This window comes from Alligator mississippiensis, chromosome 11 (assembly GCF_030867095.1).
Source record: "Alligator mississippiensis isolate rAllMis1 chromosome 11, rAllMis1, whole genome shotgun sequence".
Classification (NCBI taxonomy): Eukaryota; Metazoa; Chordata; order Crocodylia; family Alligatoridae; genus Alligator; species Alligator mississippiensis.
In genome coordinates, this window is record NC_081834.1 from 68633189 (window position 1) to 68647558 (window position 14370).

Consider the following 14370-nt stretch of genomic DNA (forward strand, 5'->3'; position numbering starts at 1 on the left):
CTGATTGTATGATAGTGTTCAGGATTATTGCTTCTGCAGTAGACTCACAGGTCTAATGTAAATACAGCATGAGTAAGGACTGAAGATTAAGTATGCCCCTAACAGTTGTTTAACCTACATTTAATCTGACCAGGTTAGGTAACAAATCTAATATTATAAAAGCCTTAGTCTGCCTGTCCATAAGGCTTTATTCACGCTCTGCCTGGCAGTGTATAGTCCCAAAGCTTTAATTTCCATGGAGCAACAATTATGAAAAGAAAATAGGTCTAAAGTTTTGCAAACACCAACAGCAATTATCTCAAGGTGCGTATGGTACAAGTCAGAGCAAGTGAGCTTGATTATCTGAGGGATTTCACAGAAGATATTAGCTCTGGCTGCCATTTAGATGCAAGCTCTCTTGTTCAAGATTGTCTCATAGTGCAGTGTTTTGCAGATGACAGTGCATCGATCGTGTGCTGTGATGGTGAGGAAAGGGAAGTCAGCTGCAAGGAAGAACAAGAAGAAGAGGACTTGGACGACACATCCGGCACAGAATATGGACCTGGTGTTTAGCAGAGAATTGGCTAAGGAAATTGAGATGGTGACAGAGATAGTGCCAAGGTCTGGGATAGAAAGATTCATCAGGAAGAAGTGCATGGGGCTGTGGAGATGGTGGTCAAGAATTATAGCTGTGATATCAAGGAGCTTCCCAATCAGAGATGCCATCAGAAAGTGATGGCTTTCACATTGGGAAGACAAAGCCACTTGTTTCTTGAAGGTTGCAAGAAGGGCTATTGGGATATCTGTGTAACGCTATGTAATGGACACATCAATATAATAGAGCAGGGGATCACCAACATTTTCCATTTTTAGGTGAGATTGACCCAGCTCAGGGGAAAACTAGGTTGATACCAAAACCAGGTGACTACTACCACTTCATCAGTGCTGCTTTTTTTTTGCTGCCCAGCTGCAGTACAGCACAGCTCAGAGTAAGAAAAGGCCTCTGTTACCAAAAGACCTTCCTCCACAGGGTGGATACAATGGTGTCATCGGCTCTAGACTGCCAACTGCTGTGATAAAGTCCAGACAAAACTGAGAAGGTAAAATGAAATATTTTGGGACTGTTTGGTTCATGAAAAAATAAAATAAATCCCAAGCTGGGGTTTGAGAAAGTTTGATATTTTTAAATTTCTCTCATGATGGGATCAAAGTTTCTGGCCATAGGAACATCCATGAAGAGAGCAAATTCCAAACACCATAAATCTTCTAGCTGCTGGACTCCAACCAACCCCTGTCCCAAGTGGGAGCTGCCAGTACAGTAAGTTAGCATGGAGGCTGAAGGACAGAGATACATATTGTCAGATCAGGCTCTGGCATCTGTCAGGTTCAGATCAAGAGAAATCAGGTCCATGAACGAGTCTCTGATCTCTTGATGCTCCTTGTGGAGCCTGCCTGGCATGGGCTGTACATGGCATGAGGCTGCATGGGGATGTATGCTTCATGTGGTACCTGTGCCAGGTGAGCCCTGTGTACTAGACTGGGGGTTTGTCTGCATTCGGCCCGTTGACCCACCCTGCACGCAGGATCCAGTGTGCACAGTCAGCTACACGTCTGCCCCACTGGGCAGTTTTTACTGTGCAGTCATGTAGTACTTGCGTTAACGAGAACTAAATGAACATGCAGTACCTGCCATGACTGCGCAGTCCCAAAGGGGCATGGAACATTTCAAACCCTACAGTGCAGTAGCAACGAGGTAATGCTCAGTAGCTCATTGCTACTGCACAGTAGCAGCAACATCATGTTTAGGGCCTGCCAACACTACATTACCACAGGGATGAAGAACATCGCCGTAACTCATTGCTACACCGACCTAGAATCTCGTATAGACACACCTACCCTGGTGCAAATGCAACATGCCATGAACGACACGTGCCCCCCATAAGCTGTGGGAGAATGGCGACTGCGTGCAGGTAGCGGTGATGGCAGCAAATGGGGAGCTCCTTCAGGTAGCCATGGTAGTGTTAGCGGCGGGGCAGGGGGAGTGGCAAGTAGTGACCACCTGCAGACATCATTAGCCATGTTGGCAGCGGCCAGTGGTGATCAATGACCGGCTGGAGATACTGCTGGCAGTGTTGACAGTCAGGGGCAGGGGGGCACTGGCAAGTGGCAACTGCCTACAGGGACCAGCAGTGCTTCTTTCACAGGGTGAACCACCAGTCTCAGGAGGTCCACAAGCTCCCATGTACATCCTCTATGCATTGCCAATGCCATATGTAATCTACACCCCCAGTGACCTGCTGTGGGTAACATGTGCCACAGGCTGGCCCCTCACATCTTAGGTGTGCACAGTGCTGGGGCTGTTTTGTGCCATGTGTGGTGTGCAGGGCTAGAGCTGTACACATGGTGCAAGCACCAGATGTAGTCAGTCCACCATGCACGTTGCATGCTGTGCCTCCACTACACCACCCCTGTGGGCTTGATGTGGCATATGGGGTCCATCTATGTTTGACACCGCTGGGTTCAAGGGAAGTTGGTGGTGGAAGAAATGAGGGGGAGCTGGGACCTGGGATGTATACAACTCAAGGGAAAGTGGTATGAAGGGCTACCAAATTTATGACAGTAGATTCAGAACCATGACCCTGCTAATGATTGCTGAGCTAATAGTTTGTCAATGTGATGCCTTGCAATGGAGCTTGTTTGTCTGAGTTATGGAATATATTAATTATATTTAAAATTATTTCTTTTGCACCTTACAACCTAACTTTCACTCTCAAGTTATTTTCTCATGCAAAACTGCATAGGAACTAACCCAATTGCAACTTGGTGCCTCCCTGCATGCTTAGGTGCCCAGGCTGGCTAACTGGGACAACTGAGCAAGATAGAGAAGCTCAGGGCCTTCTCAGAAATCCCATGACTTGTGTTGTGAGGGAGATTAAAGCAGAGCACAGCTGTGCTGTTCTCCTAACATCTGTACAGCTCAGACTGTTTACATCTGGGCTTTTCCTTCTGAGCTGTGCAGGACTCCAGGGAATGAGTCCCATGAGCCTTTGGAAGAAAAGAACTAAAAAATTACCGTCTTGCTTCACTCCTTTTCTACAAGTGAGGGTTGAGGTCAGCTGCACACTCAGAAACCTGGTTGGATTTACTCCAGTTGTTCGGTGACAGAGGGAACAGAGAAAGACCTCTGGGTTATCTGTGCTTCTGGGGATCTAGACTAGTGGTTGGTGCAGAGGAAATCTGAGAGATCAACTGGACAAGAGCAAAGGATCTTGACAGGGGAAGCCTGAATATGACACAAGATCAGGACATTTCCACAAAAACAAGTTCAGTAAAATTTCTGTATCAGTGAAGTGTCATGTTTTAGGAAGATGCAGAGGACAATTAAAAACATTAAAGTTGGAAAACCTGGCTCCATAAATCATACTGCATTTTATGTATAATAGATTCAAAGCTACAAGAGTGAATGAAGAATGTTTTACTGTTTTTGCTATTAATTCAGATAAAGTTGTACAGCTTAGTGGGAGTTGGGTGGAGGGTGGGATGGGAATAGGACTGCTAAGGAAGTCAAATTTTATATAACTTTTATTTCACATGTATTTGTTTCCAGCATACATTTTCTAGGTCAGATGGATAAATTATAGAGTTTTGGATTTAAATAAATAAAAATAAATAAATAAACAAAAATCCTGATTCGTGGCTGGGCTAACGTTTTCTTCTCTTTCTAAATGGAATATCAAAATATTTTACTTTATGTAGGGTCTTGCCATGGTAAAATAATTTATTAAAATAAACTTTTCCATGAGGCAAAAATTGGAATATTTATGTTCTTACCATGAAATTTGGAGACTTTATTGATGGGAATATCAAAGCCACTGAGTTTGTTACTCTCCTCCTTACAACTGCCCTTGTTCTAGTATACCCAGGACTTGCACGGTTCCCTGGGAAGGAAGATGCCCAAATGGACCACTGTAACCAAGTTCCTCCTCCTGGGCTTCTCTGACACTTGGGAGCTGCAGATCTTTCACTTTGTCATCTTTCTCGCAGCATACCTGGCAGCTCTAGTGGGGAACCTGCTTGTTATCACTGTTGTAACTACAGACCACCACCTCCAGAGACCCGTGTACTACTTTTTGGTTATTTGTCCATCCTTGACCTTGGATCCATCTCCGTCATTGTCCCTACATTCATGGCCAATTCCCTCTCAAACACCAGGACAATTTCCTATGCTGGATGTGTCCCAGGTCACTCTCTTATTCCTCTTTGGTTCAGCCAATGTTGCCTTCCTTACCATCATGGCATATGATCGGTACGTTCCCATCTGCAGAACACTGCATTATGAGATAATAATGAACAGGAGAGCTTGTGTCCAGATGGCTGCCAGTGCTTGGGCTGCTGGTGTCATCAGCTCTGCACTACACACTGGGAATACCTTTAGTCTCCCCTTCTGCCATTCAAATATCATCAACCAGTTCTCCTGTGAAGTGCCCCAGGTACTCAAGCTCTCCTGCTCTGACACATACCGAAGAGAGCTCATAGCTCTTGCCTTCAGTGTGCATTTAGTTTTAGGCTGTTTTGTTTTCATCATTGTCTCGTATGTTCAGATCTTCACAGCAGTGTGGAGAATCCCCTCTGAGCAGGGCCGGCAGAAAGCCCTCTCCACCTGCATTCCTCACCTTACTGTGGTCTCCTTGTTTCTTTCCACTGCTGGCATTGCCCACAGAAAGCCCATCTCCGACTCCCCGTCTCTTCTGGATTTCCTGGTAGCTGTACTGTATTGTATGGTGCCTCCATTGATGAATCTGGTCATCTACAGCATGAGGAACAGCGAAATCCAAGCTGCCCTGAGGAAACTGCTCCAAAGGTTTTGAAGAAACTACTCCAGAAATAATAATTTCATTCATTCATGTCTTCACTTTACTTATATGTATATTTGTGCTGAATTGTTCTCAGACTATCACATGAAACCTGCTAATAAAAATGAAGGTGGTAGGCTAAATGTTGTAGCATTGTAAGGACAATGATTCTTTACGCAGCTCATTTTTCATTAACATTGTTGAAGTGGAAAAAGTAGTATTTCATGCATCAATGTTTCTTTGTCCCAACTAAAATAAATCTCACCAGTTGCAAGGTCATAGAATGAAAGAAAATCCTAGAAATTGTGTTTGGAAGGGACCTCGGGGGAGGGGGGGGGGGGGGGGGGGCATGGTTTGTTGGTCTGCGGCTACTTCCGGTCTGGCAGCTGACCGTGCTCCAGACTGTCAGCCGCAGCCCAGGGATTGAGAACCCCTGATCTAGTCAAAGTCCCAAAATAATGAAGAATTGTAGAACTGATTTTACTAATTGATATAATTATTTGAATGACAGAATACATAGGTAAATATCCTGCTGCGGTGAAACTGGGATGAAATGCAAATGCTTTATAGGATAAGCATAGATATAGATAGATTGGAAAGCTGGGCTAAAACAACAGGGTGAGTTGTAAAGAAATAAATGCAAGGTGCTGCATCTAGGAAAGAATAATCAAAAGCCAAAATACAGGTTGGGTTATAAATGCCGGGGTGACAGCAGTGTTCAACAGGATCTGGGGTGTCTGGTGGACTACAGACTCAACATGAGGCAGCAACTTGATATAGCTGCAGAAAACTGAATGCAGCTTGGGGCTGCCACAACAAAGGTATTAGATTAAAACATGGGAGGTGACAGTGGCCAGTCTATATGGTGCTGGATAGGCTTCACCTGAAGTATTTTGAGAAGTTCTGGGCTCCATGTTTTAAGAAGGACCATGGAGAAGTTAGAGAAGTTCAGAGATGGGTGACAAGAACAATAAGAGGGCGGGAGGGCAAGTCATGCAGGGAGAGGTTAAGAGAATAAGGCATATTAGCTTGCAGAAAAGGCAATTAAGGGGCAGATCATAACAGTCTTCAAACATCTGAAAACCTGCCATGATGAAGAGAGTGAACAGCTATTCATTCTTGCTGCATAGGGAAGGATTTCTAGCTTCAGATTACAGCCAAGTAGATGTAGATTAGACTTTGGGGAAAAAAAGCACCCTTGTTTTTAGAATAGTGAAGAAGTGGAATAGACTTCCCGGGGAAGTTGTGGAGTCTCCGTCATGGGGGGGTTTCAAAAAGAGGCTGGATAGGCACTCATCAGGGATGGTTTAGGAGTGCCATTCCTGCAGGGGGTTAGACCACATGACCCTGGGAAGTGCCTTCTAACCCTTTGACTTTAATATTATTATTATATAATAAAAGGCTCAGCCTGTCTGTCCATCTATCCATAAAGCTTTTGCCCTACTGCACATGTGCCGATTGGCTGGGCAGCTAGGGGCAGGGCCTACAGCCCAGCCTCCCCCAGCAGGCTGCACACCGCCAGACCCACTCTGCCACTCACCACTTACCTCACACCTCCTCCACTCCACCAGCAGGCCCACAGCTCCTCCTTGCACACCTGCCACAACACAGACAGCTCGTTAATCAAGCCCTTCCCCACCACCAGCCCCGACCCTCACTGCCCACACTTAACACACCATCACCTTCTCCTCTTACAATGCCTTACCTCCCCCCAACACCCTCTTCCTCAGGGCAAGGCACACCCTAACCCCCCCAACCTGCACTTACCTACACACCACACTCCCCCCCCCCGCACTCACCTCTTCCAGCCAAGCCACAGCCCTACCTCACCTGCACCCTCTTCTCCTCCACCACACCCACACCTCCTCTCCCCACTACCACCCACACCACACTCACCCCACCTCTTCAGGCCACTCTCCACCTCATACACCTCCCCACTTACCTCACACCTCTTGCGCTCCACAAGAAGGCCCTTCTTCTACACCTGCCGCAACAAAAACACACCGTTAACCAAGCCTCCCCTGCCAGGCAGCCTGCCCAGGGCCTTCTGCACCACCACCCTCCTCACTCAACCCCCACCTCTGATCTTCTGTCACCACGTCCACAAGGCCCCCCCTCACCTCCCCCCCACTCCTGCACCCAAACCCCAACACCCTCTTCCTTAGGGCCAGGGCCTCAGCCACAACACTCACCTGCACACAAACACAACAGCACAGAAACACCAGCCGCCCCCCCTGCACTCACCTCTTCCTACCTTCCTTCCTTCCGCTTTGGATGCTTCGGACCAGGCTCACTTGGAGCTGCGAGGGACGATCCCGAGCGTAAGACTCCCCGGCTTCCTATCTCTTTTCTTTCTTCACTCCCACCTCTCTAAAGGTCTCTAGCCTCTGTTTATTTCGCTTTCTGACTCTTCTTGCTTTTTTTGCAGCTTTTCCCCCCACTTTTCTCTCCTCTCTTTTCCCTCCCCTTCTGCTTCTGGTTTCTTTGTCTGTGAGACGCTTCTCGCAGCCTTCTCTTTTACTGTCTCTTTTCCTTTCTTTCTCTCTTTTTTGTCTGTTAGTTACGGGGAGTTACCTTTTCCATTAGCCTGCCTTCCAGAGGTGCTCTTAATTAACCCTCCATCCCCCCCTCACCCCTTAGTTTTCCTTTTCTTTTTTCTTTTTGCTGTTTTAACCCCCCTCTCCTTCCCCTGCTGCTTTTTATCCCCTTCACCCTCCTCCCCCTTTGCGGGGAGGTCTCTATTATCATTTGCCGCTCGAGGGGTGCATTTTTCTTCCTCCCTTCTCTTATTTTGATCTATCCACGCTTTTCTTTCACTCCCCAAAACCCTCCCTCCCTTTCAGTGGCTTATCTTCACTTTCTGTTTTGGCCGCATTCCCGGGAGCTTGGCCTTGAGCTCCTGTGTTTAAGTTTTCTTTTCATTCCCTTAGTTTTTTTTGCTTTGTAGTTAACCCTGTCCTAGTGAGGAATGGCTGCTTCTACACCTGGCAGCTGGCATGAGAATGTCTCTCGGGACCTCCTGCTGACTCATGGCCTGAGGGTTCATACTCCACTCCAAGTGGGGCTCGAGGTTTGCATGGAGGCTCTAGCTGCGCTCCTGGGATGGCGTACCATCCACTATGCAGGCCGTGTGAACACGGTCCCGATGATTTATTTGAGCACGCCTGCCTTGGTTGACAGGGTGTGTGTGGAGGGCCTAGACATTGCGGGCATCCACTACCCTGTCATGCCCCTAGAGACTCAGGCAGTGAGGGTGGTGATCTTTAACTTCCCACCACATGTTTCTGATCGGGAGCTGTCCAGGGGACTCGAGGCCTATGGAGTTCCTACGAGTCCTTTACGCCGGCTGCCGATGGGAAGCAAGGACCCTCAGCAGAAGCACGTCCTGTCTTTTCGGAGGCAGGTCTTTATGCTCCTCAAGGAGGACCCCCAGTGTCCACCTCGTTCCCTGAGCCTCACGCTCGAGTGTCGGAGGTATATTATCTATTTGTCTGTGGGAGAGACTACGTGTTTCAAGTGCGGTGGCTCCTCCCACCTGGTTGCTCAGTGCCCTCAGGGCAAGACAGCCGGACCATCGCCACCTGCGGCAGCGCCGAGAGACGGCGCATCTACTTCTGGGACACGCGGCAGGCCCAGGGAGGCAGGGAGCTCTTCCTCCCAGCCTCCTTCCACCCCTACTCCATCTCAGGGGACTGGGGGCTCTGGTGTGAAACCATCATCCAGTGGAGAGGCTGGTGCTACTAACCAGGCCCCACCGCCACCTCCCCCATCTGTGGTGCCCCCTGCCCTCAGTGCGGGAGCCCCACTGGGTGGGGGGGGCGGGGCAGTCTGGCCCATCCCCAGCACAGGGGCAGCTGCCCACTACCACTAAGAAGAAGGAGGACAAAGACAGGAAGATGAAGGGGGCCTCTCAGGATGCCCCATCCCTGTCAGGACCCTCTTTGGCCAGTGCCGAGGGACCCCCCACTAGAGGGCCTGACCCCACTCTGGCTGCCATACCACCCACCCCATTGGATGTAGCCATCAGCGGGGCGGGCTTGGTGGGGGGGGAGGGGGCTTCAGGGGTCCCTCTCCCCTCGCCTGTCCCCCAGCCTCCGGAGGCGGGTGGCAGCAGGGATGGAGGTGAATGCCTCTCTTCTGGTGGCCTGGCCTCGGGGGTGGCAGGAGAGTCTGCTACACCCTTGGTCATGCCCCAGCCTGGCGGATCAGATGGAGAGGTTGGCGAGATGGAGGTCCAGCTCACTGAGTCTCGCAAGAGGCGTCATGAGCGGGATGGCCTCTTCCCCCCAAAAAAGACAGGGGATGCCCTCGTGGAGCCGGTCCTTGACTCGGACGACAAGAGGAGGCTGATGTGCCTAGACATCGAGGGTGTCGACGCTGAAGTTGCAGGTGAGCTCCCGCTGGGGGTGCGGACTCGCTGCTCTTCCTTAGGCAACATCCACCCCAAGCTGGCGGAGCCCCCCTGGGTCCCTCCTGACTATGGGGGACTCCTGTCCTTGTTGAAGTTAACTAAGGGGCAGAAGAACGTAGCGGGACACATCACTCAGTGGTGCGCAGATCAAAAGTGTTTGTTAAGGCTGCCAGGGCAGCAGCCAAGCTCATGCAGCAGGATCTGGGCACACGCCAGATGGCCTACCGTTTGGAGAAGCTTGCCCAGAGGGTGAGAGTTGAGTGGGACTTGGGCGGGTCCCTCAAATAGAGTAGGGCACAGTAGGACTTCCTTGACCTGTCTGTACTGCCTTGCTCTGCTCTTGGGTGCTCGCTCTTCCACCCGTACTTTGCTTTGCTCTTCCTCTCCCACACCCACATCCATGGCAGCCACAACCATTGGCACCTTCAACATCAACAGCTGTTGAGACTCGGTGAAGCGCGAAGATGTCCTGGAGCTCCTGCAACAGAAGAGGCTGGCCGTCACCTTCCTTCAAGAGACACACTCTGACAGATTCAACCAGGCAGCCTGGCGGGCTGCATGGCGAGGACAGGTGTTCCTGAGCCATGGCACCAACCTCAGCGCTGAGGTCGCGACTCTCTTATCACCGCAGCTGCAGCTTGATGCGGCGGTGCCGCAGGAGGTCGTCCCCGGCCGCCTGCTGACCGTCCGTGTCACCCTCGCACAACACCACCTGCTGCTCGTCAACGTCTATGCGCCCTCCGATGGCCAGGAGAGGGTCGTTTTTTTGAGGCCTTGGCTGCCCTCCTGCACGACGCTAGTGAGGATGATGACCTGCTCCTCCTCGGTGGGGATTTCAACTGCACCACTGCCCCGCGCCTTGACCACACAGGGCCTGAGCCCCATCTGCCCTCCGCTCGCAACCTGCAATGTGCCCTGGAGGGGGCAGACCTCGTGGACGTCTGGCGAGCCCTGCATCCTGATGCACGCCAGTACATCTGGGCCAGGATGGGTGCATGTGGTTTCACCATGGCTCGCCTCGACCACCTTTATGTCACCAGGCACCACCTGCCACTCCTGCGCAGAAGCCAGGTCGCTCCCTCGGGTCTGTCAGATCATGGCCTAGCCTTTAGTGAACTGAGCCTGCCTGGGAGAGCCTGTGCACGGGCACCTTATTGGTGTTTCAATGTCAGCCTGCTTCAGGACTCCTATTTCCTGGACTGCTTTGCCCACTTTTGGCGGAGGTGGGAGGCTGCGAGACCAAGCCACTCCTCCTGGAAGCTGTGGTGGGACATGGGCAAGGTACAGATCCGAGCTTTTTGCCAGCAGTACACCCAGCTGGCCACAAATGAGACGCGCTGACGTATCCGGTAGTTGGAGGAGGACGTGGCGGAGCTCGAGGCTGCTCTGCTGGCTGCTGGCAGCGACGTGGCACTGAGCGAGAGCCTCAGGTTCCGCAGGAAATGTCTGCGCGACTTGGCAGAGAGCACGGCCCATGGTGCGAGGATCCGTGCCCGCTGCCAGGAGCTGGTGGAAACTGACGCCCCGACCCGCTTCTTTTTCACTCTGGAGCGGCGGAGGGCAGCGAGGAAAGTCTTGGATCATCTTAAGACTTCTGAGGGTCGGGTAATTACAGAGTTGAGCAAAATACGCGAACATGCTGTTGCCTTCTATCATGACTTGTTTGCGGCAGAGCCGTCGTGCCCTGAGGCCACACGGGAGCTCCACACGGGCTTACCGTGCCTTGATGCCCTGGAGGCTGGTGAGCTTGAGTGAGACTTGTCCCTGGAGGAGCTGGCAGCCGCCACGGCCAGCCTTGCCTCCGGCAAAGCCCCGGGCCTTGATGGGTTGCCTGCCGAGTTTTACAAGACCTTCTGGCCTCTCCTCGGCCCCAGCCTCCTGCGCGTTTTCCAGGAGAGCCTCGCTGACAAGATCTTGCCGATCAGTTGCCGCCGAGCGGTGCTGACCCTGCTGCCCAAGAAGGGAGACCTTGGCTACATTAAGAACTGGCGTCCGGTCTCTCTGCTGTGTGCGGGCTATAAGATTCAGGCCAAAGCATTGGCCACCCACCTCCGCGCAATCATGGCCTCTCTCACAGGGCCCGAGCAGAGCTACTTGCGTGCCGGGCAGGACCATTCAAGACAACCTGTTCCTGTGGTGTGACCTTCTCACGGCTAGCGAGCTCTTTGGCCTCAACATAGGCCTCATCTCTCTAGACCAGGAGAAGGCCTTTGACCAGGTGGGCCACGCCTATCTCTTCCAGACACTGGAGGTCTTTGGTTTTGGGCCCCTCTTCACCGAGGCCCTCTGGGTCCTGTACCAAGACATTTCCAGCCTGCTCAAGGTGAACGGTGTGCTTTGTGCTCCATTCCCCACACGCAGGGGCATTCGTCAGGGGTGTCCGCTGTTGGGCATGCTCTACGCCCTGGCCATCAAGCCACTGCTGCATGCACTGCGGCGCCGCTTGAGTGGTGTGGCCCTGCCATTGGCCAAGGGCCCGTCCGTTGGTCCTCCTCTCCGGCTGTTGGCATATGCGGATGACGTCACCGTCTTCCTCAACACCCAGGAACACGTGCAGGCCCTGGCAGATTGCCAGCGTGCCTATAAGTGCGCCTCCTCCTCACGCATCAACTGGGCCAAGAGCAATACTTTGCTGCTTGGCACATGGACTGGCACGCCCCCCCCCGGATTTGCCGGGGGGCCTCACCTGGTGCCGCGAGGGCCTCAGGATCTTGGACGTGTTCCTGGGGCCAGCGACCTTCATGGCGCGCAACTGGGATGACCTGAAGGAGGGGGTGGAGGTTCTCCTGCAGCGGTGGCTCTGGCACCTGCTCAGCCTTTCCTACCGGGGGCGCATCCTCATCATCAACAAGCTGGCGGCAGCGACCTTGTGGCATCGGTGCGCCATGCTCGAGTCCCCACCAGATTTACTTGAGAGACTCCAGCGCAACCTGGTAGACTTTTTCTGGGATGGGCGCCACTGGCTCCCGCGAGCCATCCTTCACCTCTTGTTGCCAAGGGGGGCCAGGGTCTGGTTGACCTGGTGAGCAGGGTGGTGGCCTTCCGCCGGCAGGCCCTTCAGTGACTGCTTTACAGCGAGGAGCAGCTGCCATGGCAACAACTGGCATGCCGGTTCCTGCAGAGAGTTGGCGCCCTTGGCTTTGACCGGGAGCTCTTTCTGCTGACCCCCGCGCTCCTGAACTGGTCAGTGCTTCCGGCCTTTTACTGCAGCGTGGTACGCGCCTGGCAGGCTGCCTTCTGCCTCCAGCTCGGACCCTGTGTTTCCCGCAGCTGCTGAGAGAGCCTCTGGTGCACAACTCGGCCTTGTCGTGCTCTGTGCCGAGCCTGGCCTCTTCCAGCCTCACAGCCACCGTCATCCAGGCTCGTGTCCTCCGCTTCCACCATCTCCTTGACCCCACTCGGTCAGCCTGACTCTTGCCTGAGGTGCTGGCCGCATGGCTGGGCGTGCACTCCGTCCACAACATGGGTCATCTCCTGCGTGACATCCGCGCCACCCTCCTGCCGGCGGCGGCAGCCACCTTGGATGAACATCTCCGGGCACGCCAGATCCTCCGAGCCGCGGATGTCGCAAGCGAGGCTTTCCCTCTGCTGCCAGTCACCCCAGCTGTGGCCGCAAATTTGGCCAGTGGGCTGGGCACGCTGTTGCGGCTCCCCATGCCTCCCGATAGTGACACGGGTTGTCCCTTTGCTTCTCTATAGCGTAGAAACTTGTATACCTGGGTGGTTTGTGTCCGCCATGCTCAGGTGTTGGCGGGCCGCCCTGATACAACGTGGCAATGGCGCCTGGGGCCACCGGTGTCCGCACCGGCCCACCCGGCGTGGCGCACATTGTATAAGCCGCTGACCGCCAAGAAGACTGGCAACTTGCAGTGGCAGTTGCTGCATGGCATCCTAGCCACTGGCACATTTGCGTCCCACTTTGACCCAGCCGCTTCGACTGCCTGCGCCTCCTGCCCTGGGGGCATGGAGGAGGATCTCTTTCATGCCTTCCTGGACTGTCCCCGCCTGTGGCCGCTCTTTGCCACCCTCGAGCCGCCGCTGCGGGCGCTGGGCAGGACCTTCTCGGAGACCACCTACGTGTGCTCCTACCCGTTCTGGGCGGCCGAGCGGGGCACCATCTGCCTGGCCAACTTCTTGCTGGGCCAGGCCAAGATGGCCGTCCACAAGAGCTGCACAACCGGCTTGTCGGCACCGGCTTAGACGATGCCCCGTGGCTTTTCAGCCTCCTCATGCGGGTGGCACCTCTCGCTGGAGTTTGAGCACACTGTGCTCCGGCGGGGGGTGCCCGCCTTTGAGGCACTCTAGGCCCTTGAGGGAGCGCTGTGCCACGTGGAGGACGGCCGTCTCAAATACGCGCTCTGATGTCTTGACCAGTCTGGGCGACCAGGTGGGCGCGGTGGCGGAATGTGGGTTCCTGCTTGTGCCGTGCCCTGGGCCCTCACCAGGCTGCTTTTGTTTTTCTCAGGGTGAGATGCTGAAGGTTTTTGCACGTGTGCTATGGGACAGGGAAGGGTGGAACTGTTCATCTCTCGAGGGCTATATATATGGCATGTTAGACATGATGTGTAATACTGCGAAGGTGTTTGTCACGGTGTGATGTTCTGAATGTCCTGGAATGGTTTCTCTTTGGTGTGGTTTGATGGTTTTTTGCTTTCTGTACCTGATCTTTTGTGAAATAAAGTTGTTAAAAGTCAAAGTCCTTCCTTCCAGCCAAGCCACAGCCTTGCCTGCTCCCTCTTCCCTGCAAAGGACACCCTGGGCAGCAGCAGCTCCGCTCCCCACCGCCACCCAGACCAGACTGCCCCCACATCCTCAGGCCCGCCGTGCCTTAGAGGCCTCAGCCCAGCCCCTCCCTGCCTCCTCATTGCCCCTCAGGCCCCTCCTGACCCACAGCCACCTGCAGCCCCTTGCCTCATTACCTGCCTGCTCCCACCCACCTGGCCCCAGCTGCCCTGCAAAAACACTTCCTGATCCTGGCCCTGACCTGCTTGGCCCTGCACAGCTGGCCACGCTGCACCACTCTAGCATGAGAGGCCAGGCACACCATTCTGCAGCCCCCCAGGCTAGACACCTGCTACATCCCGCCACACGTAACGCTCCCACATGGCACAGACGCCAGCTCTCGGG